The sequence below is a fragment of the Lissotriton helveticus genome, chromosome 2_1 (genome assembly GCF_964261635.1).
Source record: "Lissotriton helveticus chromosome 2_1, aLisHel1.1, whole genome shotgun sequence".
In the NCBI taxonomy this organism is placed as follows: domain Eukaryota; kingdom Metazoa; phylum Chordata; class Amphibia; order Caudata; family Salamandridae; genus Lissotriton; species Lissotriton helveticus.
The window spans coordinates 137637924-137664081 of record NC_136059.1 but is presented as its reverse complement, the minus strand read 5'-3'; the positions used below and the strand labels follow the sequence as shown (position 1 = coordinate 137664081).

General features: G+C 42.8%; 1 long non-coding RNA gene across 1 annotated transcript; it reads left to right on the top strand.

Moving 5' to 3' along the window:
- Positions 1 to 4215: 4215 nt before the first annotated feature.
- LOC144817797 (uncharacterized) lies at positions 4216 to 14598 on the top strand. Its single transcript, XR_013606980.1, has 2 exons — positions 4216 to 4686; positions 10905 to 14598. It is a non-coding gene; the product is annotated as an uncharacterized LOC144817797 (long non-coding RNA).
- The last annotated feature ends 11560 nt before the right edge of the window (positions 14599 to 26158 follow it).

Here is a 26158-nt window from a genome sequence, read left to right as displayed (position 1 = left end):
AGAATACATTTAAAAAGGTAACAACTAAACCTAAAGCCGCTACCATGAAATCAATCGCAGAAAATAGCCCGATAAGACAATGGGTACAGTCTAAAGGTGGAGTGAAATCAATGGCACTACGACTGTCTGGAAACAGTCCAGTTGAACTAATCAACACTGTAGCTGATACTGATGATTCTAATACTGTGATGGATTCGACTATTAATAAGGACTCAGCAGTTGAGATAACGGATGGTAATACTCAAAGTCAGATGGTACAAATCATATCAACTGTTCCTTCCTGTACCTCTGCTGATATTTCGAAGAGGAACACTGAGTTAAATCCACTGGGGGAAACTTTACTCCCTCGTTCTTCTATTTCTAATGAGAAGATTTCAGAGAATCCAAATGTGCCTGCTTCAACCATAGCAGTATTATTTGAGACAACGGCCAACACAGCACCTAGTATAGGACTCCCAAACGATGCAACGAGTGCTGGAACCAATGATGCACAGAGTGACAATGATCGACATTTAACTAATGAGCCTTATAACAACGCATCCTCAACAGACTGGATGCCCCAAGGGGAGGTGTCCTCTTCATTTCAGATGATACTGAAACTGTTAAGTGAGCAAAAACAAGAGGCTCAATCTCACTATCAACAGATGAGGGAAGACAGTAATAAGACCCAATCTTCCCTACTGGAGATGTCACGCAAACTTGGAACGATTTCTCAAGAGATGGAAGAGCTACAGCAAAGAGTTGTGCTGACGGAAGAAAAATCAACTCGCTCCGAAATAGCGGTAAATAGACATAAATCTCAGCTATGTCAAATGCAGGCCAAAGTTGAAGATTTGGAAAATCGTCAACGTCGACAAAATGTATGCATATTTGGAATTGCGGAAGGGGTCGAGGGAGCTGATGCTAGGGCATATACTGTGCATTTGCTTCAGAAAGCTTTTCCTGAATTATCTGATTGGGATTGGGACTCACAAATTCAACGTGCCCATCGACTCCCTCTCTTTCAAAGACATAAAAATAGTAAATACCCTCGTCCAATCTTGATATACATTGGTAACTTCCTGCTGCGTCAGGCTATCTCACTAAAAGCAAGACCAAATAGTCCAGTCACTATCGACTCAACTACTTTTTTTGTCAGATCGGATTTAAGTAAACTTTCTATGGAGCGAAGATGGAAATTGAAGCAATATATAGACCCCATAAAGGAGCTAGGTGGTCCGGCTTATTTGCAAGAACCAGCTAAATTGAAAGTGCTTAAAAACGGTCGAACATATTATTTCATGGAGGAAAATGAAATAGAAAGGGCACTGGCGGAATGGAAAATGGAAAAGAAAGCAGTTACTGAATAACTCTTCTATTTTTCTTAATCTCTCTTTCTTTTTCCCAAATATATATATATATTTTTTCTTAGGGAAAATCTAGGCGAAAGTAGACATGGTGTGGCAAAAGTTCTATTGATTATTTGAATGCTCATGCCTCGAGGCGGCTAGCTTCGCACTAAAGCTGCCAACAGAACGGCAGCAGATCAATTGGGGGGGCCCGTAAGTAGGGGGTGGCTGGGTTGGGACGGGCTATGGCCTGGTAAGGTCTGGGTGGGGGGGAGATTAATGTGGGGAAAAATTGCATCATGGGATTAAAAGACTATATTAATTGGAGATACAACAAGATGGATATGATCTTTTCTGCATGTGTTAAGAATGGAGATATATACCTTTTTCAATGCATATGTTAAAATGTTTAGTATGGAATGTGGGGGGCCTAAATAGTAGAAATAAAAGAAATCTAGTATATGAAGAGCTTAGGATGTATAATCCACAGATTGTGGTTATTACGGAAACTCACATAGCCTATAAAGATAGAAAACTACTAAAACAACTTGGCTATGACACTATGGTCAGTACGGAATTTAATGCTGCTATTCGGGGGGTGGCAATATTAAAGCATAGACACTTTAAAGTTGAGATAAATAAAACATTAATGGATAAGGCTGGTAGGTGGGCAATAGCACAAATAACATGGGAAGGTCACAAATTTACTATATGTGGGGTGTATGCATCAAATCAAGACGAGCCATATGTTATAGATCAGGTGAACTTAGAATTATTATCATGGGATGGGGAATATATTGTACTTGGTGATTTTAACTGTATTATGAACTATGATTTAGATACAACGAGAAGAAACTCATTTCAGAGAATGAAAAAAACTAGGGCGGCAATTCGAGATCTAGCTGCTATTCATTTACTCAAGGATGCGTGGAGATGCTTACATCCTAGAGTGCCAGGCTATACTTACTACTCGGCAGCACATAAATTATGCTCAAGAATAGATATGATATGGGCTACAGACTCTATTCTGGAAACCAGTACTATCGCTATATGTCCAAGAGTCAACTCGGACCATAATCCAATTATCTTGACTTTTAAAATAGCTACAGAGTTACCACCACCTCGCTCTTTTTCTTTTCCTAGATACTTATGTACAAATGCTGATTTTATTAAGCAAGTAAAGGGTCAAATAAAGGAGTTTATAGATATAAATCTCTGCTCAGCTTCGCCCTCAATAGTCTGGGATGCTTGCAAGGCCAGCATACGTGGATTTACACAGCAATATATCTGGCGACAAAATAAAGAACTTCAATCTGGAAATGAGCAATTGACCGCCGAAATACTTAATCTTGAACAACAACTTTCTGAAACTTTATTAACAGGGGCAGAAAATTTGGAGACTTTAAATTTCAAATTAATTGAACTAAAGGCAGTGATGAAAAATAAATTTAGGGAAAAAAGCATTATTAAATTAAAGAAATACCAACTTAACCAATATGAAAATGGGGAAAAAATTGGCAAAATATTAGCTTATAGAGTGGCTGAAGATCGTGCTCAAAATGTTATTAAAGAGATTAAAGGGGATAATAATCAGATTTTTCAAGACCCTAAGCTCATACTACAGCAATTTGCATCTTACTATCAAGAGCTCTATACACCAGAAGCTGTAGTTAAGGAAGATAATATTAAAAACTACATAATAATAAATAAAGTTAAATCACTGGAGGTGGAACAATCGGATCAGCTAGGGATGGATATTACAGCAACAGAAATTAGGAATGCAATTAAATCACTTGCAAATGGCAAAGCGGTAGGGGAGGATTGTATCCCACTAGAGCTATACAAAAACTGTATGGAAGAGCTAATTCCATTACTAACTAAGGTTATCCATGCAATCGGTAATGGGGAGCAAGCCCCAAAGTCCTGGAATCTCACCCAAATTATCGTTTTTCTGAAGAAGGGTAAACCACCTCAGGAAAGAGGTTCCTATCGCCCAATCTCGCTTATTAACAGCGATGCCAAAATATATGCAAAAATATTGGCGACTCGACTTGCACCTTTAATGTCCTATATGGTGTCACCTCAACAGCACGGGTTTATACCCAAAAGAGATACTACGGCGCACATTAATATGGCCATCTCTGCGTTTGACCTGGCAAAGATTGAATCCACCCCACTCGGTATGATTTTACTAGATGCTGAAAAAGCATTTGATCGAGTGGGGTGGGATTTTATTTGGGCAGTGTTACAAGCATTTGGTATAAAGGGTAAATATTTGAAATGGATCCAATCATTATATGATTTGCCGTTGGGTAAAGTCTCTTATATGGGCAAATGCTCTGCTACTTTTATGATTGGAAGAGGGACACGACAGGGCTGCCCTCTTTCTCCCTTATTATTTGCTTTAGGTATGGAACCTTTTTTAATTGCTCTTCAAAAACAAGCTCTGATTAAGCCTTTTGTAAATGGTTTGAACTCTTTGGATATAACAGTATATGCGGATGACATTGCTGTCTTTTCTACGAATATACCTGAAACTATGGCAGGTATTGTAAAAGATGAAAAATAAGTTGGCCCTTTGTTGAATGAAAATATTAAATTGAACCGTAGTTTATATTAATTTCTGTCTTTAACCTGCTTGCTAATAAAATAAGCCCACTAGTCATAATGAAATGCTGCTCCATGATGCACAGCTGGTACACAGAGAGTTAAATTAAGTTGTCTGAAATTCAGCTAAAACCAGAAAAGGATAGATGGTGAACGTGTGCGTGCTCATTCTGCTGTAGCTCCAACTTGTTTAATGTATCACTAGCTTTCACCCATGTACAGAGTCAGTTCAGCGAGACCTTTCCAAGAATCGCTCGCTGACCTAGGACGTGCCAAGTTTATTCTGCCCCTCGCCCGGTTAAGTGAAAGGGCAGTGTTTGCTCAGCATAGATAACATAGATAGCAAGTGCGTCATCTGTATGGAAAAGCAGAAAACACGGGCCTCTGCTGACATCAGATCAACATTGCACATTGACATTTCCAGATAACCGGTCAAGGCAAGGTTGAAAGTCAGGAGGCGGCGGTAGTTTAAAGATTAACCTATAGCTGCATGGTCAGATGTATTGCAAATAATGTAAACTGTGAACGTAGACATATTTTTGAAATGCACCTTGATACTGTAATGTACACGTGGACCTAATTCTAGCATGGTCACACCATGATGTCATTGTTAATAATTAATGTATGCAGGTTCTGAAAACTGTATATAAGAACTGGCTTGCTTACTGAAAAACCAGATCACTTTGCACTCCTGCAAATTGTCTCAAGCTGCAGCTTTTATTGGCAATAAAGCCACTTTCTTTGAAACCTTGTATGTGCCCTTCTTCTTGTCCCTATTAATGAATTTGTTTGCTTTGACAGAATGGTGCCGTGACCCTACAGGAACTGATGGTCTCTGCAGGGGATAAAGAACTGCTGTCTTTGGAATCTTCTGGGGCCTTTCAGTCTCGGTGTAATCTGCGCAGCTACTGATGAGAGGACTTGTTTCCTGACACGCCCAGAAGGCAAGGCTCCCGCTGATCATCCTTTGACAAAAGACACCACCAGCTTCCTTTGGGCCATCAGGTTTTTGCTGCCACAACAAAGAAGGACGCATACAACGGCATCATACTGACTGGTCTGATGATCTGGTAGGCAGTGCTTAATTGCACTGAACTCAACTGTATTAAATGAATAGTATTTTTCTAAAAAACTACATTAGAAGGTATATACTGAGATTCATTAGGGGTCTCTAGGGGAGGTCTGAGGGTGCCTTTAAGTAAGATACCTGAGGAAGACTGTCCAACCTGTGAAAGATCTTGAGGATCTCAAGGACAGGAGGAGGGACCGTGGGTGGTCGCCTTTAGACAGAGCATGCTTCTGAAAGACGTCTAGAAAAATATGCATATTGCTGAAATAGGTTGTACAACAGTGTTTAAATAAAGTGTAGAACAGTGTATATCTAGAAAATAAATTGATAAATACATACATACATAACTAAAAAATGCTTAGTAAATTATTTCTGAGCACAGCTAAAGGCCGCAGGGCAGCATTAGATGTCACTCAGCCGACAGCACCTCGCGGTACCCCAGCATGGTACGTGTCAAGGAAAAAGGGATACTCTGCAATTGTCCATTTAGATCAATGGACTCATTACACCAGGAAAAATACTGAATTGCAATGACCAGAATATGGCACGTTTGATAAAGCTAAAATGCTTTATTTAGAAGATTGTTTAAGAGAACGTGAAAAGAAAGGGAAGAAGGTACGTTTGTTGCAGTGGGATGCTTTCCATGCATGGAGGTCATATGTAGCTTCAAGATTCTCATGCGAACCTAAAAGTATGAAAGGAAAAGCTATGGTACATGATAGGCAGAAATGGGAAGAAAGACATGTAAGTAATTGTAGGGAAAAGGAAATGGAAGTAGACAAATGCTTCACAGTTCACGAGCCAATACCAGATATTTACCCAACTTTACCTAATGCTCCTTTAGAACAGGAAGATACTGAAGATCCTGTAATAGAGGCATTATTAACAACTCCACCACCATACAGCCCACAAACAATGCAAACTCCATCAGCAGCACAAACACACGCACCACGAGATACATCACCACCTAGTAAGACAGTACCTATATCACTACATGACACGCCTCTCTCTCACTCTGGTAGACAAGGGTTAAGACAAAAAATATCAGAAAAAGAACAGAACATGATACACGAGTGGGTGATGGACGTTATGAAAAGTGGTACCTCTGCATGGCGTACTGCAAAATGTCGCTTCCCCCCAGATTTCACGCCTGCACTTCAACGCAGTGCTTTGCATAAATTGGACAAAAAAAGTTACAACTGGTTTAAAGATTGGGCCAAATTTTGGCCAGAGGAACACAGCTACCCCCAACCTGACAGATTGTCCCGTGCTCATAGCAACACGATCTCAGCAGCAATAGATGATGTAGGGGCATTAAGCACAGAGATACTAGAGGCTGTCCAGATATTAGCCGAATGGATAGATACTCTTCTGATACTACAACAAAAATGTATACAAAAGAAAAAAAGTAAAGAAGAAGAAGATAGTACTCTTTCCACTTCTAGAGCCCTGCCATTAAGAGAAGTACCAGGAAGTCAGGAAGGGAAGCCCACTATTAAAGTTCACACACCATGGTCAAATGTTGAATTACATAGATTTGCGCTTCAGTTTCCAGACATTAGACAAAACAGAGAAGAATGGTACAGACAAACAGAAATAATACTAAGAGTTGGCACTCTGACATTGGATGACATTGAACAAATGTTTTCTATAATATTGCCACCAGACATTTGGGGAAAAATAAGGAGAGAAGATGATGAACTTTTCAAAATAAAATGGGACGATATAACTTCAGAAACTAGAAAAGGAGGAGATGATATATCAGATGAGATTAGAGACTTACCAGCAAAAATAATGGCTAAAGTAAATACACTGATCCCCAGAAAACAAATAGACTGGTCAAAATTAAATGCATGCATTCAAGACACTGAAGAAACAGTATCTGGGTTTTTCGCTAGAATACAGAAAGTCTTCACAGCTTCAAGTGGTTTAGATACTGAAAAGGAAGCAACACAAAGTGCACTTGTCTCTTGTTTTGTAAATAATTTAAAACCATCTATTAAAAAAGGGATTCTAGAATACAACCCTACTTGGTCATGCAAACCACTAACAGAAGTTTTACAATTGGCACAGTATTACGAAATGCTAGGTAAAAAGGACTTGGAAAGTAAAAATAACAAATTAAAAGAGTTAAAAACTAAAGTTTTGATTCAGCAGGCAAACCAGTATAGCAGCAGAGGAGAAAGAAGCAGGGGTAGAGGAAGAGGCCGTGGGGGTCCACAAAGGTCATTTTCTACTCCCCCTGCACAGCATACCACCACAAATGAACAAGGACACACACAAGGATGCTTTAATTGTGGGGGTCATGATCATTGGAGAGCTCAATGCCCACACCCCCTTAAACAGTCACAGAGAGGGGGTGGGATGGGGAGATCAAGAGGTCGGGGTAGGAGCATGGGAAGAGCTGGTTATCAACAGCAAGGACGTGACTCACAACCTGCCCCTACAGACTATCCCCCCAACACAAATTTCTTTGATAATGCACAAATACCAAAAATGCAGGTGCATCACCCTTACGATGGAATATATCAGGAAGGGCCCCAAGGGGAATGGGACTATTATGCACGATAGGGAGGCCCGAGAGAGTTAATACAGAGGATGGTAATCCCTGTAGATCCCACTGGACCATATGTCAGGGGTAAGATTGAAGGTACACCTGTGGAATTACTAATAGATACAGGGGCCACCAATTCCTCCTTAACAAAGAAAAAGTTTCCAGATGTTCCTTTCTCGGGAAAAATAAATAAGTCAGTGGGATTCACCAACATACCTGTAACTAGCCCAATTTCGGCTCCCTTGAAATACAGTATAGGCCCACTACAGGACACCCATTCATTTCTAATATCAGAAAAATTTGCATTTAATTTGTTGGGATTAGACTTGCTTAAGAAAATGAATGCAACAATTACGTGTAGGGCAGATGGAGTATTCTTGGAAGTAGATGGGCCAATGACAGAGGAAATAGACAACTGTTTACTGTCAATAGGAATAAAAAATATACCAGCACACATAATGGATCAAATAGATTCAAGAATTTGGGCGAAACATAAAAATGATACAGGAAGAATGAACATGACACCTGTAACAATTACAATTAAACAGAATGTGAAATTACCAAGGATACCTCAGTACAGAATAGCTCCAGAAGGCCTAAAGGGGTTGCAGGATATAGTAACTGACTTGCTCAAAGAAGGGATTGTGAAAGAAATAACAGGCAGTCCTTGCAACAGCCCTATTTTACCGGTCCTTAAAAAGGGAGATGGAAATACTACTGAAAAGAATTATAGATTCATTCTTGATCTCAGGGAAATTAATAAGATTGTGGTGCCTCAGTTCCCGGTCGTCCCCAATGTAGTCTCAATACTGTCAACATTGTCACCAGAAATGGCATATTTTTCAGTGATCGATTTGAAGAATGCCTTCTTCTCAATTCCATTAGATGAGGGTAGCATGTATCTGTTCTCATTCTCAGTCTCCGGGAGGACCTTTTGTTTTAGGAAGGTTCCTCAGGGGTTCACAGAAAGCCCAAGCATTTACAATCAGGCTTTGAAAAGAGAACTAGATACTTTCAATTTATCACCAGATTCTGTGCTAATACAGTATATAGATGACCTGCTGATTGGCAGCAACTCTGAGCCACAATGTATAACTGACACCATCAATTTGTTGAATTTCCTAGCTGAACGTGGTCACAAAGTTTCCCCAGAGAAACTACAATTTGTTCAACAGGAAGTGTCTTATTTAGGACACATCCTGTCGAAAGGGCAGAGAAGATTGGATGACAAGCGCATTAAATTGATTCTACAGACACCAGTGCCACGCACCCAAAAGCAGGTGCGAGCCTTTTTAGGTATGGCCAGCTATTGTCGACAGTGGATTGCTAACTTCTCCTTGATTTCAAAACCCTTATTGGCCCTGACCCACAAGGACACTCCCGAACCCCTTCAGTGGTTGCCAGAACATGAACAAAGCTTCCTTGCCATTCGGCAAGCTCTCTGCTCCGCTCCTGCTTTAGGCCTACCAGACTATTCTAAGTCTTTCCTACTCTATGTCCATGAGTCTGACGGGAGTGCTCTTGGGGTTCTATGCCAGCAATTTGGTGACCACAAAAGACCATGCGCATATTTCTCTGCCACCTTGGATACTGTAGCCAAGGCTTTACCTTCCTGTATACGTTCTGTTGCAGCAACTGCCTTAGCACTACAACGTGCAGAAAGCATTATAATGGGACATGAAGTTGATGTCTATGTTCCACATGCCGTAGAGCTGATACTGAATAAGACACGCACGCAGCACCTCACAAATGCCAGGCTCACGCAGTATGAGATCTGTTTATTCGCAGCACATGTGACACTTCACAAATGCAATGTACTTAACCCTGCCACTCTGTTACCTGTCCCTACTGATGATTTAGTGGATTCAGACCATGATTGTATTCTGTTAACTGAAGAACAAACGAAGGGTAGAATTGACATGACTGATACACCCTATGCAGATGCTGAAGGAGAACTGTGGGTGGATGGGTCCTGCCTTAGAACAGAGGATGGAAATACATCAGCAGCCTATGCAGTTGTAACAAATAGAACTGTAGTTGAGTCCTGTAAGATACCTGAGTTGTCTGCACAAGCAGCAGAAATTGTGGCACTCACACGAGCTTGTGAATTATCTGAAGGAAGGTGTGTTAACATATATACAGACAGCCAATACGCCTTTAATGTGGCACATTCCTTTGGAAGACTCTGGAAGGAAAGAGGTTTTATTACCTCACAAGGCACAAAGATACAGCATGGAGTGCTGATCACTAAATTACTTAATTCCTTGGCACTTCCAAAGAAATTGGCCATAGTTAAATGCAGTGCTCATAAGAAAGTTACAGACAAGGTAGGCCAGGGAAATGCATTTGCTGACATTACAGCAAAACAGACAGCAAGAAATAATGCAGCACTAGTACTAACGGTCCAAGAATTACCTGATGAAGTGAAGTCACTAGATCTAACAAGTGAAGGTATAAGACTAATGCAACAAGGAGCAACAGCAGAAGAACAGATGGGTTGGTCAAAGAACGGGTCATTTGTTCAAGGATGTTGGATGAATGGTGCCAAAGATAAATATATGTTACCAGACAGGATGGTCTACTCTATGTGTTTGGCCATGCATGGCCCGGCACATATATGCAGGGATGCGATTGTAAATTGCATGGACAAATTCTGGGTGAACAAGAACATAAGAAAGATAGCACAGGAGATATGTCAAACATGTATGGTATGTGCACAGTACAATGTGGGTAAGACTGCTCCAGTACCCAAGGGACATTTTCAGAAGCCAACAATGCCATTTGAAGCCCTGCAAATAGACTATGTGGAGATGCCCCCTACAAATAAGTATAGGTATATCCTGGTGGTGGTGTGCATGTATTCAAAATGGATAGAGGCATACCCGGTAAAATGCAATGATGCCATCTCAACAGCCAAGTGCCTGATAAAGGAGTTGATCCCACGTTTTGGGGTCCCAAAAACAATATTTTCAGACAATGGCAGTCACTTCTGTAATGAACTAATAAAGTGACATGCAAAGCCTTGGGAATACAGCAGAAGCTACACTGTGCCTACCATCCAGAGGCCGCTGGCGCAGTGGAAAGAAAAAATGGCGTGCTCAAGGCCAAAATATCTAAAATATGTGCTGACACAAAATTGACCTGGATGGATGCCTTACCTATTGCCCTGATGAGCATGAGGAGCACACCAGATGCCAAGACCAAACTCAGTGCACACGAGATTGTCACTGGGTTGCCGATGGTAGCTTGGGGAGTTCCAGACAAAAATGCTCTGCCTATGATGACGAATGAACTGTTGAATGATTACTGCATGTCACTTACACGTACTCTTGCTTCTATCAACCAGCACGTGAAGGGAGCACTTCCAGAGCCGCTGCAGGTCGAGGGGCACAAGTTCAAGCCTGGAGACTGGGTGCTCATCAAAGCATTCCAGAGGTCCAACTGCCTCCAAGCTCGCTGGAAGGGACCGCAGCAGGTGCTGCTCGCTACAAAGACAGCAGTGAAGTGCACCAACTACAAATCCTGGATTCATGCCAGCCATATAAAAAGGGCACCCACTGAGACGGCATCCAGTCAAGACACAGGTCAGCAACACACGCCAACACCAGAACCAGTCAAAGAGGAAAAAAGGTACAACTTAAGATCTACCAAGAAGAAGGAGATGAAATGTCAGTGATTCCAGTACCTGATCTTCTACAGGAAGTAGGTGAAGTATTACTACTAGATATCATCCTAACAGATATTTTGACGACAATTTTTGACTTTGAGAATAACAGTGAGGAAGACAATGAAAATGCACTCATTTGCCTTGAGGAAGTATTTGATCAGCTAGAATACCAACTAACGCGAGATTTAAATAGCATAGCATTACAAGAAGCCTTGAGTAGAGTACTTTCAGACTAAAAAATACAACTAAGGTATATTGCACACTACCACCAGGAGTAATAGCTCAGTTGCAGAACAAGAAAAGTTTAGCACACTTCATCAGGGAAGTTCAACGTTGAGTAGATGAACTGACCCAGGAGGTATTTGCGAGTCCTCCTGTAACTGCATAGTGCCCGTGCCACTGCAGTAATTAGTAGATGAACTGATCCAGGAGGTATTTGCGAGTCCTCCTGTAGCTGCATAGTGCCCGTGCCACTGCAGCCATTAGTAGATGAACTGATCCGGGAGGTATTTGCGAGTCCTCCTGTCACTGCGAGCACCCGTGCTGCTGCAGCAACCAGCAAAGAACTTTTTTTTTTCAGGTCATCAAGACAGCTAGCTTTAGAAAATTACCTGAGGGGTGAAGTATAGTGGACACTCCTGTGAAAGTAAGTGTGGCTGCACCACCAACTGATATATGATCAAAGGGTCGTGCATTACAAAATTACATGCATATCTTTGGGAGGCGAGAAGTACCAAGAAATTCTCAGAGACCATCTGAAATATTAACGAATAGTTGTTCGCAATATATTCTGTACTACAGCCTCACCTTATATGTGTTCATGCTTTTTGTGTGTTTAGCTTATATTATAGTAAAAATTCACAGTGATAATTCACAACATAGTGTCATCAATAGCTCTACATCCAATTAACAAGAGTATAAGAATAGAAAGGTATGGATAGGGAAAATACAGCTTTAAAAATGAAGAAAAAATGGTCCAAGTCTAAAATGTGTATACCTGGGGTGATATTCTGTCTGTTATTGCTAGCATTAATTACTGTATATCTATTAGATGTGTTCTATCCTATGGAAAAATTGATCCCAGCACCAACAACACCTGCTACAATACCTGCATACACTTTGTCACCTGAAGAAATAGCCCACAGAGAAGATATGCACCACAATACTTTTGTGACTTTGTTGCATCATACCAATAAAATATTACCAAGGGGAGATTGCTGGATATGTTTGCAATTCCCAGCTTCGGTAGACCAAAGTTTGCCCCTGGTTCAAGTCCCACTGCCTTTCGCAGCATCCTGTTACGCTATTTACGTAACAATAGTAAAGATAGAGATAATAGCTGTTTTACAGAATTTAAAGAAAAGCACCTCTGGTGGTGCAGGGGCAACTATGGCTCCGCCTGCAGGAACATTATATAACAAATATATGGCAGAGATTCTGACACTGGGAAATTGCACGGAGGTAGTAGAGCAGAATGCAACATTTCCCCTGTCTGACATCTTTACCCCAATCTTTCCAACTCAGAATACAAGCATTGGGATAGCAGACCCATCAAAAGAGGCAAATAAGAATATACCATTTTTGAAGTTAAAATTAAGAAAACACAACGCAATAGGGAGTATTTGTATTAAGAGTAACGGGACCTATCAGGTGGGCAATAGTACAAATTGCAATATGACATTTGAAATGACGGCCGGAAATATTAGCATTCCACTTTACGTAGGTGACTCAATTTATTTCATTTGTGGAGATAAGGCTTATACATGGCTTCCAACAAGTTGGAATGGTTGTTGTCACCTAGGTTTTGTATTACCTGCTATAGCGATAAAAGACACAAAGGAAGTACGAAGGGACATGCAAAGACATGCACCACGGCGAGGCAGAAGGAGTGTGGATCAAAGAGATACAGCAGCAGAAATAGCAGGTGATATATTTAAAGGAATAATACCATGGATTGGTCCATCTATCAACTCAAGGGATATACGTAGATTAGCCAGACTACTCGAAGCAACAATAAACGAAACTACAAGTGTACTTGAAAATATTACAGTAGAGCTTCAAGCTGTGAGATTAGTTTCATTACAAAATAGAATGATTATTGACATGATGCTAGCAGAAAGGGGAGGAGTCTGTGCAGTTATAGGGGCGTCCTGCTGTACCTATGTCCCTGACACCTCTGTTACTGTCAGGGAAGCAATAAAAAGATTACATCATATAGGTGTAGAAGCACATCAGGAGTCTGGTACATGGGATATAGGAGGTTCACTTTGGAGTTGGTTGAGCGCATGGGGTTGGAAGATAGGAATGGTGTTCATAACAATTTTCCTACTAATAATAGGCTGTTGTCTATTAATTAATTGCCTGCCAATGTGCTGTCAATTATTGGGACAGCTGACTAAATGCCCAGTGAGGAAATTAAAGGAAAAAGAAAGAATGCTGATGCAAACAGCCACTACTGAGTTAATGAACATAGACATTTCTGACATTGATAAGAATGAACAATATAATTATTAGACTGTGATATGCTGCGTGATGAAATTATTTTAAACTGAGGTTCAAAGGGTCGATTTGTAAAAGATGAAAAATAAGTTGGCCCTTTGTTGAATGAAAATATTAAATTGAACCGTAGTTTATATTAATTTCTGTCTTTAACCTGCTTGCTAATAAAATAGGCCCACTAGTCATAATGAAATGCTGCTCCATGATGCACAGCTGGTACACAGAGAGTTAAATTAAGTTGTCTGAAATTCAGCTAAAACCAGAAAAGGATAGATGGTGAACGTGTGCGTGCTCATTCTGCTGTAGCTCCAACTTGTTTAATGTATCACTAGCTTTCACCCATGTACAGAGTCAGTTCAGCGAGACCTTTCCAAGAATCGCTCGCTGACCTAGGACGTGCCAAGTTTATTCTGCCCCTCGCCCGGTTAAGTGAAAGGGCAGTGTTTGCTCAGCATAGATAACATAGATAGCAAGTGCGTCATCTGTATGGAAAAGCAGAAAACACGGGCCTCTGCTGACATCAGATCAACATTGCACATTGACATTTCCAGATAACCGGTCAAGGCAAGGTTGAAAGTCAGGAGGCGGCGGTAGTTTAAAGATTAACCTATAGCTGCATGGTCAGATGTATTGCAAATAATGTAAACTGTGAACGTAGACATATTTTTGAAATGCACCTTGATACTGTAATGTACACGTGGACCTAATTCTAGCATGGTCACACCATGATGTCATTGTTAATAATTAATGTATGCAGGTTCTGAAAACTGTATATAAGAACTGGCTTGCTTACTGAAAAACCAGATCACTTTGCACTCCTGCAAATTGTCTCAAGCTGCAGCTTTTATTGGCAATAAAGCCACTTTCTTTGAAACCTTGTATGTGCCCTTCTTCTTGTCCCTATTAATGAATTTGTTTGCTTTGACAGTATCTTGGTGGAAGCAGGGAAATATGGTTTAGTATCCGGGTATCGCTTGAATACTAGTAAGACTCAAGTTATTCTGAACCATCAATTACCATCACCGATGCCAGGTATATGTGCGGTAGCAACTTACCTAGGGGTAAAAATCTCGTCAAATATAGATGAAATTGTGGCAATAAATTATGAACCATTACTGAAGGAAACTGCTGTAGTATTTAAGAAATGGCATAAACTCCAACTTAGTATTATTGGCCGGATCAACTTAGTTAAAATGAAAATATTACCTAAGTATCTGTATCTTTTTCGTTCTATTCCTTTAAGGGTAAACAATACTTATTTTAGTAGATTAGAGGGTATTATTAGCAGTTTTATTTGGGGCTATAAAAAGGCAAGACGAGCTATTTCTCTTCTTAAAGCTCCTTATGATCAAGGTGGATTGGGTCTTCCAGATATTAAATATTATTACTGGTCCTCCTTTATGACTCGTTTTCGCAGCCTGTTGATCCCTGACAAATGTTTGTATTTTCATAAATTTCTGTTGGGAACAAATGCAACTATGTTTTTTTATAGACTGAACGACCCCAATTACTTCAAACGTGTTAAATTCAAGACGGTATGGGATACCACTTATATCTGGCGCTCCATTCTTACTAAGAGTAAGATATCTATGTTTCATGATAAAACTCCACTATGGTCTAATCCTGGTCTCCCAGAAATATTTCAAGATATGAGAGGTGGTGTATTTTTTAATTCTGGCATTAATTTACTTGGAGATCTGTATGATCATAGGGGATTACTTTCGTTTGAAAGATTGAGAATTTGTTATAAATTACAAGAAGGGGCAAGATTTAAATACTATCAAATCCGGGATTATCTTCTGAAGAAGATAGAACTTACTAGTCTGACTGAATCTGAAGTATGGAACTGTATATATAAGGAAGAGGATAAAGCAATGATTAGTAGAGGGTATAAATTATTTTCGGGATATAATGTCAATGATATACATAAACTGGCTGAAAAATGGACTAATAAGCTTGCAACGGAAATAACACCAGACTTTATTACTACTTCTTTTAACAGTCTTAATCTTGCGGTTCAATCCTCAAATCTTAAGTTACAGTTATTTAAAACTATATGTCATTTATATAATACACCAGATCGGATTCTTAAATGGGCATCGAATAATAATAATTTCAGCGATCGTACAAAATGTCCTAAATGTGACTTGCAAGGAGCTGATATTATTCATATATTTTTTGGATGCCCAAATCTTGCCGAATTTTGGAATGGAGCAACTAAAATTGTTTCAACGAAACTTGGTATTCCTATCACGTTTTCACTAAGAGATGTATTTATAGGTATCTCAGGGGTAAATACTGTATTTTTTGATTTATTAAATATCTTAGTTGCTTGCGCACGATTGACTATTGCCAGAGCATGGATTCAACAAAATCCACCAAAGGTTTTTGAGTGGTGGAGCCTTGTTAAAGAAATATATAATATGGAATCTGCTCTGGCAAATACTAGGGGTACACAGGCTAAGCAAAAAGTGGACAAAATATGGGGTCTAATTATGTCATAAAAATTGTTTTTCCTTTTTATCTTTTTTTTTTTTTTCTCTCTCCTGTAACTGCTTTTGCTTTTTGTTTATTGTCTATATCTTGTTGTATAATGTGTTTAATCTACCCCACTGATGCAAAACAATAAAAAAAAGTAAAAAAAAAAAAAAAAAAGAGAACTGTCTCTAGCAATCTCTGCTGCAATGATAGCTTCTTGCTGTATTTCATCGTTCAACATTTGCAGATAATTTGAAAAAACAGGACATTCTATGGTATCCTTGGTTGCATTGAAAGAATCTTCAAAACTGAGAAAATCTCCAAGTAGTTCCTCTTCTGAACGCCATGGCTTAAAGAGTTGCAAAAGAGCTAAATAGTACAATTCCCTTTTATCAGGAGATTCGCAACTCAATTTACGATGATTAATCAAATGTCCTTTTCTTTGTTTCACCAGACATCCTTCACATCCAATTAAAGCATATACTCCTTTATTGATATCTTCTGTGATGTTCCTCTTAAAAGTATAGGTTTGCAGAACTTCATAGAGACAAACGTTCTCAAGGTGAGTACTTCAATTTGGATAGTATGTATCCAACATGTTTGTCTTCAAAATATCTGTACTATTTGGTTGAAACTCTGCCAAATATTAAATTTTTTGTGCAGACTTCAAAACTCGGTTTCGTGTTGCAGCAAGACCTAGACTTACCCAAATGATGGATCTCGATTTGGCGTACAGACTTGCTGATGATAACCGATCTGAACATTCATATGCTCCGATTTCTCGATGCGACAACATCTTCAGACTGTAACTGTATAGTTTCTTACTTAGGCTCTTTTCATGCGAAATATCCTCCCACATTTCCTTCAGTTCCGTCTTTTCTGATTTTGTGGTGTAAGACGTTACATATTGAGCCACAGCAATAGAGTTGTCAGCAACATATTGAATATCCATGTTAGCATTCCACATGGACAAAATGACTGGGTTGTGGTCATTTATGTATTTGGACTCTTCATTTCTTTTCAAGTTGTACGTATTTTTCGGTGATTTTCTTGTCACGGTATGTCGCAGTGAAGACATAAAATTGTTCACTCTTCCTTTACATATTACTGGTCGTGGAAATCCAAAACGACATTTTGTGTAGAACTTCTCCTTGGATTTGAACTTTCGACGACAGTACTTTCCACAACGATGGGTTTGAAAGTGTAAGACTTGATGTCGTAAATTGTCTTCTTCTGTACTTTTCGGAAAAATACATGTGGAATATTGTTCAATGAAACTCATCACTGTGTCATCCGAATCTGTTCCAAATTTGGGAGCATCTTTTGCCATAACAGCATATATATGTGAGGAGCACCTCTTGCTTGATACTCCTTTCTCCAAAAGAAATACAAAACCTCTCCAAGTGGAGGATTTTTTTTGTTTGTGATGAAAGACATCATAGTTTCAAATCGATGATTGAAATACCTACAAACATTAACTGGATCCAAAGAGCACAGTTCTCCAGGTGTCTTGAATTCTATATTTTCTATGTTTCCATTTGCCTCTCGAAGAAATTCAAGTAAGTCTTCCCAGGCATACTCAGCACAGCTAAGAGTGAGGAACCATGTAGGAGTTCCTAAGTTTCTTAGCATACATTTCAATTCCCCATGACGACGGTACCAATACTCATTCGTACCACACTGACATGCCATGAGATTGATTAGGTGAGATTCCAAAATACTGTCTTCCACTTGGACGTTATCCATAAAGTCCCTTGCCGAAACATTTTGAAGATGTACTCCAGATTTCAGTATATGGTTCACAGCATAAGATAGTCCAGAGAAGTCACTCTCAAACAGAAGATGAAACAAATATGGAATGCATTGACGAAATCTTGGATCATCTGCATATAATCTTAAAGTCCGGTATTCTGACGCAGGAATTCGAACAGGTCGGTCATCATATCTTCCACCTTGACCTGTTGGAAACAATTGAGGAAAACTACGAGCTTCCAAGCTTTCTTCCCATACACTTATGGGACTTTCTTTGGCTTCTTTCATTTGGAACAACTCAATAGCATTCCCCATTATTTCTTTGGAATGCAAAGGATGAACACTAATGCTCATAAATCTGTTCACTTCTAGACACATCTACTTTTTAAATCAGTCCAGTTGATGAATCACTGTCCTCTTCTACAGCTGTTTCCTCTTCTCCTACATATACATTGTTGTAGTACTGATTGTTTTTTACTAAATACAACGTTGCCTTTTTGACTTTCCTAACATCCACTAATTCGTGCCAGATTTTCTTACTCTTTGTAGGAACACCATTAACTAGAATAACTAGAGGTTCCTCTTCCACCTTTTCTACGCCAATGGTGTCAATATTTTTCTTTAAATCTAAAGGCAAATAAACAACTCTTCCCTTTAATCCTCTCTGTAAATCTGAAGGAGGCAATTTCCCTGTCTTAGGCTCCAAGCGAACAATTGCCTGAAAAGGATGCACACATTGAATCAGAATACACTCATAGGTATTTAAACCCATCAATTCAGACGGAATCTTTACCAACTCAAGATTATTATGTACAGCTCTAGCAGGCATTCTGTTTTCATTTAATTTATTATAACAATATTTACAAATACGCAGATCAGAACCCAAATCAAAACAATTCTCAACCAACAAATAAGTTGCAAAATCCTTCCATTCATTATTATTTTCCATTTCATTTTTAACATATAAATCGACTAACCGAGTCTGATTCTTATAATGAGTTCGTCGGCCTTTCACTTGAAATGATCTTAAACTTTGTAATTTCATGATCAAAATTTGGAGTACTTACAATCTGTACATTCTCTTCCACATTATTTTCTATTACTGTATCATTTACGGCAGTGTCCTCTTTTTCACCAAAGTAACAAAACTCTATTTCTTCACAAATCTTCTTCACATCTAATTCAGATCCATGCAAAAGAGCACTGTTTAACTGTTTTAGCCTAAGTGCTGGACTTTTTGCATAATACAACCTTCTCACTATTTTCCTCACTTTAGTTTGATGCACTCCTAACATCCTAAAATGGTGAAAAGTACTCTGACATACTGTTCTAGAAAGACAAGCCAATGAATGACCATGCAAACCTGTTTTTCCCTCACTCTGCAAGGATCTAAGTCTTGTAACATCTTAAACTTTTGTTTTAGACTTTTCTTACTATATGTACGTAAAAAATTGCAAAACAAATTAATAGAATCCTGTCGCACACTACAAATACTACTACAATTCCAAGTATACATCGGACCCTTAGCACGTCTCCCTAAAACCTCATCTGCATTTCTAGGCACAATTTTTTCTTTTTCAACTGGACAACCGTCCTTCACCTCATATGCTCGACCACTGGTGTCAACTGCATGCACCAAATCTTTATCCTGAAAGTAACTCTCTTCATTAAAAAATGGCTCACTACTTGAACTATGCTTCCATTCTCCCGAAAAAACATCACAAAAATTAGTTCGATTGATTACTATTTTCCACTTACATTTTGATTTCAAATAATTGATTGCCTTATCTAGTGTACGAACTCTATTGATTACTAAAATATACAGCTTTCTCTTCACTTCAAAAGCCTGATCAACAAACTTTTCTATTCTTTTCTTTTTCTTGTAAAAAGTTGATTTCCTATTATATTTCTTAAGATTTTTTAATAAATTCAAAACTACTCTGTTACGAAACATTCGTCTACGAATGTCAATAAACTGACTTCTCATACGATTACCAGACACACTATGATCTCCTTGTACCATTATACCATTTTTTGGTGACCTCTGCTTTTTCTTTCTAGTTACAACTGTTTTTTTTTTCGTAGAAACACTTTCTTGACTTTTTCTGCATTTTAACAATTTCCTTAAAGATTCCTTCGTTTGCTTACCAGGAGCATTTTTTCTTTTCTCTGAAGATTGTCCTTTGCATGAATCTTCTAATTGAGTCCTCTTGGTCGATAAAACTTTCTTATAAAGTCTCTTTTGGCGGTCTTTCGTAGGCATAATCTATGATGACTCTGTAGATATTTACAATCTGTTGAAAAGAAAAATGTGACATATTATAGACCACTACTAACATAACACATAGCAAACACATTAACTAAACATTATAAACACTAGTTCACATCTCTCTTTGTGTATCTCATATCACTCTTTGCCTGCACTATCTCCCTCTTTGCATGCCTCATCTCACTCTCTCCTTCCACCATCTCTCTGTTTGTATGTGTGTGTCATCTCAATCTCTGCCTACACCATCTGTCTGTTTGTGTGTGTGTCATCTCGCTCTGTGCCTAAAACAATTTAACAAGCTAAATGTTTTTTGCTGAAATGACTGGCTTTAAGATTTTTGACAAGCATCACACTGAGTGTGTGTGTTTATTAAGGAAATATATTTTCATCTTTTTCCTTAATGTTAGCTGTGTGTGCTTACAGTGTGTATCTTTTACCTTATACGGTAGACTTCTTTTTAAAGTGTTTCTCATGCTTGAATTCAATGCTGGTATAGAGATAGTGCTAATGGTTTCATTGGGCTTGTGTGGGCTGTGAGGGCTGTGTGGGCTGTGAGAGCTGTGTGGGCTGTGAGAGCTGTGCGGGCTCTGAGAGCTGTGTGGGCTGTGAGAGTGTGGGCTGTGTAGGCTGTGAGAGCTGTGAGAGCTGTGTGGGCTGTGGGAGCTGTGTGGGCTGTCAGAGCTGTGTGGGCTGTGACAGCTATATGGGCTGTGAAAGCTTTATAGGCTGTGAGAGCTGTGAGAGCTATATGTGCTGTGAGAGCTGTGAGAGCTGTGTGGGATGTGAGCTGTGTGGGCTGTGAGGGCTGTGTGAGCTGTGAGAGCTGTATGGGCTGTGAGAGCTGTGTGGGCTGTGAGAGTGTGGGCTGTGAGAGTGTGGGCTATGTGGGCTGTGAGAGCTGTGTGGGCTATGACAGCTGTATGAGCTGTGAGAGCTGTATGGGCTGTGAGAGCTGTGAGAGCTATATGTGCTGTGAGAGCTGTGAGAGCTGTGTGGGATGTGAGCTGTGTGGGCTGTGAGGGCTGTGTGAGCTATGAGAGCTGTATGGGCTGTGAGAGCTGTGTGGCTGTGGGAGTGTGGGCTGTGTGGGCTGTGAGAGCTGTGAGAACTGTGTGGGCTGTGAGAGTGTGGGCTGTGAGGGCTGTGAGGCCTGTGAGAGCTGTGTGGACTGTGAGCTGCGTGGGCTGTGAGAGCTGTGTGGGCTGTGAGAGCTGTATGGGCTGTGAGAGTGTGGGCTGTGAGGGCTGTGAGGCCTGTGAGAGCTGTGTGGACTGTGAGCTGCGTGGGCTGTGAGAGCTGTGTGGGATGTGAGCTGTGTAGGCTGTGAGGGCTGTGTGGGCTGTGAGAGCTGTGTGGGCTGTGAGAGCTGTGTGGGCTGTGCGAGCTGTGTGGGCTGTGCGAGCTGTGTGGGCTGTGAGGGCTGTGTGAGCTATGAGGGCTGTGTGGGCTGTGAGGGCTGTGTGGGCTGTGAGGGCTGTGTGGGCTGTGAGAGCTGTGTGGGCTGTGACAGCTGTGTGGGCTGTGAGAGCTGTGTGGGCTGTGAGAGCTGTGTCGGCTGTGAGATTGTGGGCTGTGTGGGCTGTGAGAGCTGTGAGAGCTGTGTGGACTGTAAGAGCTATGTGGGCTGTGAGAGCTGTGTGAGCTGTGTGAGCTGTGAGAGCTGTGTGAGCTGTGAGAGCTGTGTGGGCTGTGAGAGCTGTGTGGGCTGTGAGCTTTGTGGGCTGTGAGATGTGTGGGCTGTGAGAGCTGTGAGAGCTCTGTGGGCTGTGAGAGCTGTGTGGGCTATGAGAGCTGTGTGAGCTGTGTGGACTGTGAGAGCTGTGTGGGCTGTGAGAGTTGTGAGGGCTGTGGGGGCTGTGAGGGCTGTGTGGGCTGTGAGCGCTGTGAGGCCTGTGAGAGTTGTGTGGGCTGTGAGAGCTGTGTGGGCTGTGAGAACTGTGTGTGCTGTGAGAGCTGTGTGGGCTGTGAGGGCTGTGAGAGCTGTATTGGCTGTGAGAGCTGTGAGAGCTCTGTGGGATGTGAGCTGTGTGGGCTGTGAGGGCTGTGTGGGCTGTGAGAGCTGTGTGGTCCGTGAGAGCTGTGTGGGCTGTAAGGGCTGTGTGGGCTGTGAGAGCTGTGTGGGCTGTGAGAGCTGTGTGGGCTGTGAGAGCTGTGTGGGCTGTGAGAGCTGTGTGGGCTGTGAGGGCTCTGTGGGCTGTGAGAGCTGTGTGGGCTGTGAGAGCTGTGTGGGCTGTGAGAGCTGTGTGGGCTGTGAGGGCTGTGTGGGCTGTGAGAGCTGTGTGGGCTGTGAGAGCTGTGTGGGATGTGAGAGCTGTGTGGGGTGTGAGAGCTGTGAGGGCTGTGAGAGCTGTGAGAGCTGTGTGGGCTGTGAGAGCTGTGCGGGCTGTGAGAGCTCTGTGGGCTGTGAGAGTGTGGGATGTGTGGGCTGTGAGAGCTGTGAGAGTTGTGTGGGCTGTGAGAGCTGTGTGGACTGTGAGAGCTGTGTGGGCTGTGTGGGCTGTGTGGGCTGTGAGAGCTGTGTGGGCTGTGAGAGCTGTGTGGGCTGTGAGAGTTGTGTGTGCTGTGAGGGCTGTATGGGCTGTGAGAGCTGTGTGGGCTGTGAGAGCTGTGTGGGATGTGAGAGCTGTGTGGGCTGTGAGAGCTGTGTCGGCTGTGAGAGTGTGGGCTGTGTGGGCCGTGAGAGCTGTGAGAGCTGTGTGGACTGTAAGAGCTATGTGGGCTGTGAGAGCTGTGTGAGCTGTGTGAGCTGTGAGAGCTGTGTGGGCTGTGAGAGCTGTGTGGGCTGTGAGCTTTGTGGGCTGTGAGATGTGTGGGCTGTGAGAGCTGTGAGAGCTCTGTGGGCTGTGAGAGCTGTGTGGGCTATGAGAGCTGTGTGAGCTGTGTGGGCTGTGAGAGCTGTGTGGGCTGTGAGAGTTGTGAGGGCTGTGAGGGCTGTGAGGGCTGTGTGGGATGTGAGCGCTGTGAGGCCTGTGAGAGCTGTGTGGGCTGTGAGAGCTGTGTGGGCTGTGAGAGCTGTGTGTGCTGTGAGAGCTGTGTGGGCTGTGAGGGCTGTGAGAGCTGTATGGGCTGTGAGAGCTGTGAGAGCTCTGTGGGATGTGAGCTGTGTGGGCTGTGAGGGCTGTGTGGGCTGTGAGAGCTGTGTGGTCCGTGAGAGCTGTGTGGGCTGTAAGGGCTGTGTGGGATGTGAGAGCTGTGTGGGCTGTGAGAGCTGTGTGGGCTGTGAGAGCTGTGTGGGCTGTGAGAGCTGTGTAGGCTGTGAGGGCTCTGTGGGCTGTGAGAGCTGTGTGTGGGCTGTGAGAGCTGTGTGGGCTGTGAGAGCTGTGTGGGCTGTGAGGGCTGTGTCGGCTGTGAGAGCTGTGTGGGCTGTGAGAGCTGTGTGGGATGTGAGAGCTGTGTGGGGTGTCAGAGCTGTGAGGGCTGTGAGAGCTGTGAGAGCTGTGTGGGCTGTGAGAGCTGTGCGGGCTGTGAGAGCTCTGTGGGCTGTGAGAGTGTGGGATGTGTGGGCTGTGAGAGCTGTGAGAGTTGTGTGGGCTGTGAGAGCTGTGTGGACTGTGAGAGCTGTGTGGGCTGTGTGGGCTGTGAGAGCTGTGTGGGCTGTGAGAGTTGTGAGAGCTGTGTGGACTGTAAGAGCTATGTGGGCTGTGAGAGCTGTGTGAGCTGTGTGAGCTGTGAGAGCTGTGTGAGCTGTGAGAGCTGTGTGGGCTGTGTGGGCTGTGTGGGCTGTGAGCTTTGTGGGCTGTGAGATGTGTGGGCTGTGAGAGCTGTGAGAGCTCTGTGGGCTGTGAGAGCTGTGTGGGCTATGAGAGCTGTGTGAGCTGTGTGGGCTGTGAGAGCTGTGTGGGCTGTGAGAGTTGTGAGGGCTGTGAGGGCTGTGAGGGCTGTGTGGGCTGTGAGCGCTGTGAGGCCTGTGAGAGCTGTGTGAGCTGTGTGAGCTGTGAGAGCTTTGTGAGCTGTGAGAGCTGTGTGGGCTGTGAGAGCTGTGTGGGCTGTGAGCTTTGTGGGCTGTGAGATGTGTGGGCTGTGAGAGCTGTGAGAGCTCTGTGGGCTGTGAGAGCTGTGTGGGCTATGAGAGCTGTGTGAGCTGTGTGGTCCGTGAGAGCTGTGTGGGCTGTAAGGGCTGTGTGGGATGTGAGAGCTGTGTGGGCTGTGAGAGCTGTGTGGGCTGTGAGAGCTGTGTGGGCTGTGAGAGCTGTGTAGGCTGTGAGGGCTCTGTGGGCTGTGAGAGCTGTGTGTGGGCTGTGAGAGCTGTGTGGGCTGTGAGAGCTGTGTGGGCTGTGAGGGCTGTGTCGGCTGTGAGAGCTGTGTGGGCTGTGAGAGCTGTGTGGGATGTGAGAGCTGTGTGGGGTGTCAGAGCTGTGAGGGCTGTGAGAGCTGTGAGAGCTGTGTGGGCTGTGAGAGCTGTGCGGGCTGTGAGAGCTCTGTGGGCTGTGAGAGTGTGGGATGTGTGGGCTGTGAGAGCTGTGAGAGTTGTGTGGGCTGTGAGAGCTGTGTGGACTGTGAGAGCTGTGTGGGCTGTGTGGGCTGTGAGAGCTGTGTGGGCTGTGAGAGTTGTGTGGGCTGTGAGGGCTGTATGGGCTGTGAGAGCTGTGTGGGATGTGAGCTGTGTGGGCTGTGAGGGCTGTGTGAGCTGTGAGAGCTGTGAGGGCTGTGAGAGCTGTGTGGGATGTGAGAGCTGTGTGGGCTGTGAGAGCTGTGTCGGCTGTGAGAGTGTGGGCTGTGTGGGCTGTGAGAGCTGTGAGAGCTGTGTGGGCTATGAGAGCTGTGTGGGATGTGAGAGCTGTGTGGGCTGTGAGGGCTGTGTGGGCTGTGAGAGCTATGTGGGCTGTGAGAGCTGTGTGGGCTGTGAGGGCTGTGTGGGCAGTGAGCGCTATGTGGGCTGTGGGGGCTGTGTGAGCTGTGAGAGCTGTGTGGGCTGTGAGAGCTGTGTGGGCATTAATGTCAAACATTGCACAAGGGGTTTGTAAATATGCCAATGAAAACATTACACTATCGCTATACCAGCATTAATGTCAAACATTGCACAAGGGGTTTGTAAATATGCCAATGAAACCATTACACTATCTCTATACCAGCATTAATGTCAAACATTGCGCAAGCGGCTTGTAAATATGCCAATGAAACTATTACACTATCTCTATATCAGCATTAATGTCAAACATTGTGCAAGCGACTTGTAAATATGCCAATGAAACAATTACACTATCTCTATACCAGCATTAATGTCAAACATTGCGCAAGCGGCTTGTAAATATGCCAATGAAACTATTACACTATCTCTATATCAGCGTTAATGTCAAACATTGCACAACCGGCTTGTAAATATGCCCCTCTTTATCTTATATTCCAGCATTGAGTCCAAGCATAAAAAACAATTAAAAAAAAGTCTACCTTATAAACTGTGTGGTCTGTGAGAGCTGTATGGGCTGTGAGAGCTGTGTGGGCTGTGAGAGCTGTGTGGGCTGTGAGAGCTGTGTAGGCTGTGAGAGCTGTGTGGGCTGTGAGGGCTCTGTGGGCTGAGAGCTGTGTGGGCTGTGAGAGCTGTGTGGGCTGTGAGAGCTGTGTGGCCTGTGAGAGCTGTGTGGGCTGTGAGGGCTGTGTGGGCTGTGAGAGCTGTGTGGGCTGTGAGAGCTGTGTGGGGTGTGAGAGCTGTGTGGGCTGTGAGAGCTGTGGGAGCTGTGTGGGCTGTGAGAGCTGTGCGGGCTGTGAGAGCTGTGTGGGCTGTGAGTGTGTGGGCTGTGTGGGCTGTGAGAGCTGTGAGAGTTGTGTGGGCTGTGAGAGCTGTGTGGACTGTGAGAGCTGTGTGGGCTGTGTGGGCTGTGAGAGCTGTGTGGGCTGTGAGAGTTGTGTGGGCTGTGAGGGCTGTGTGGGCTGTGAGAGCTGTGTGGGATGTGAGCTGTGTGGGCTGTGAGGGCTGTGTGAGCTGTGAGAGCTGTGT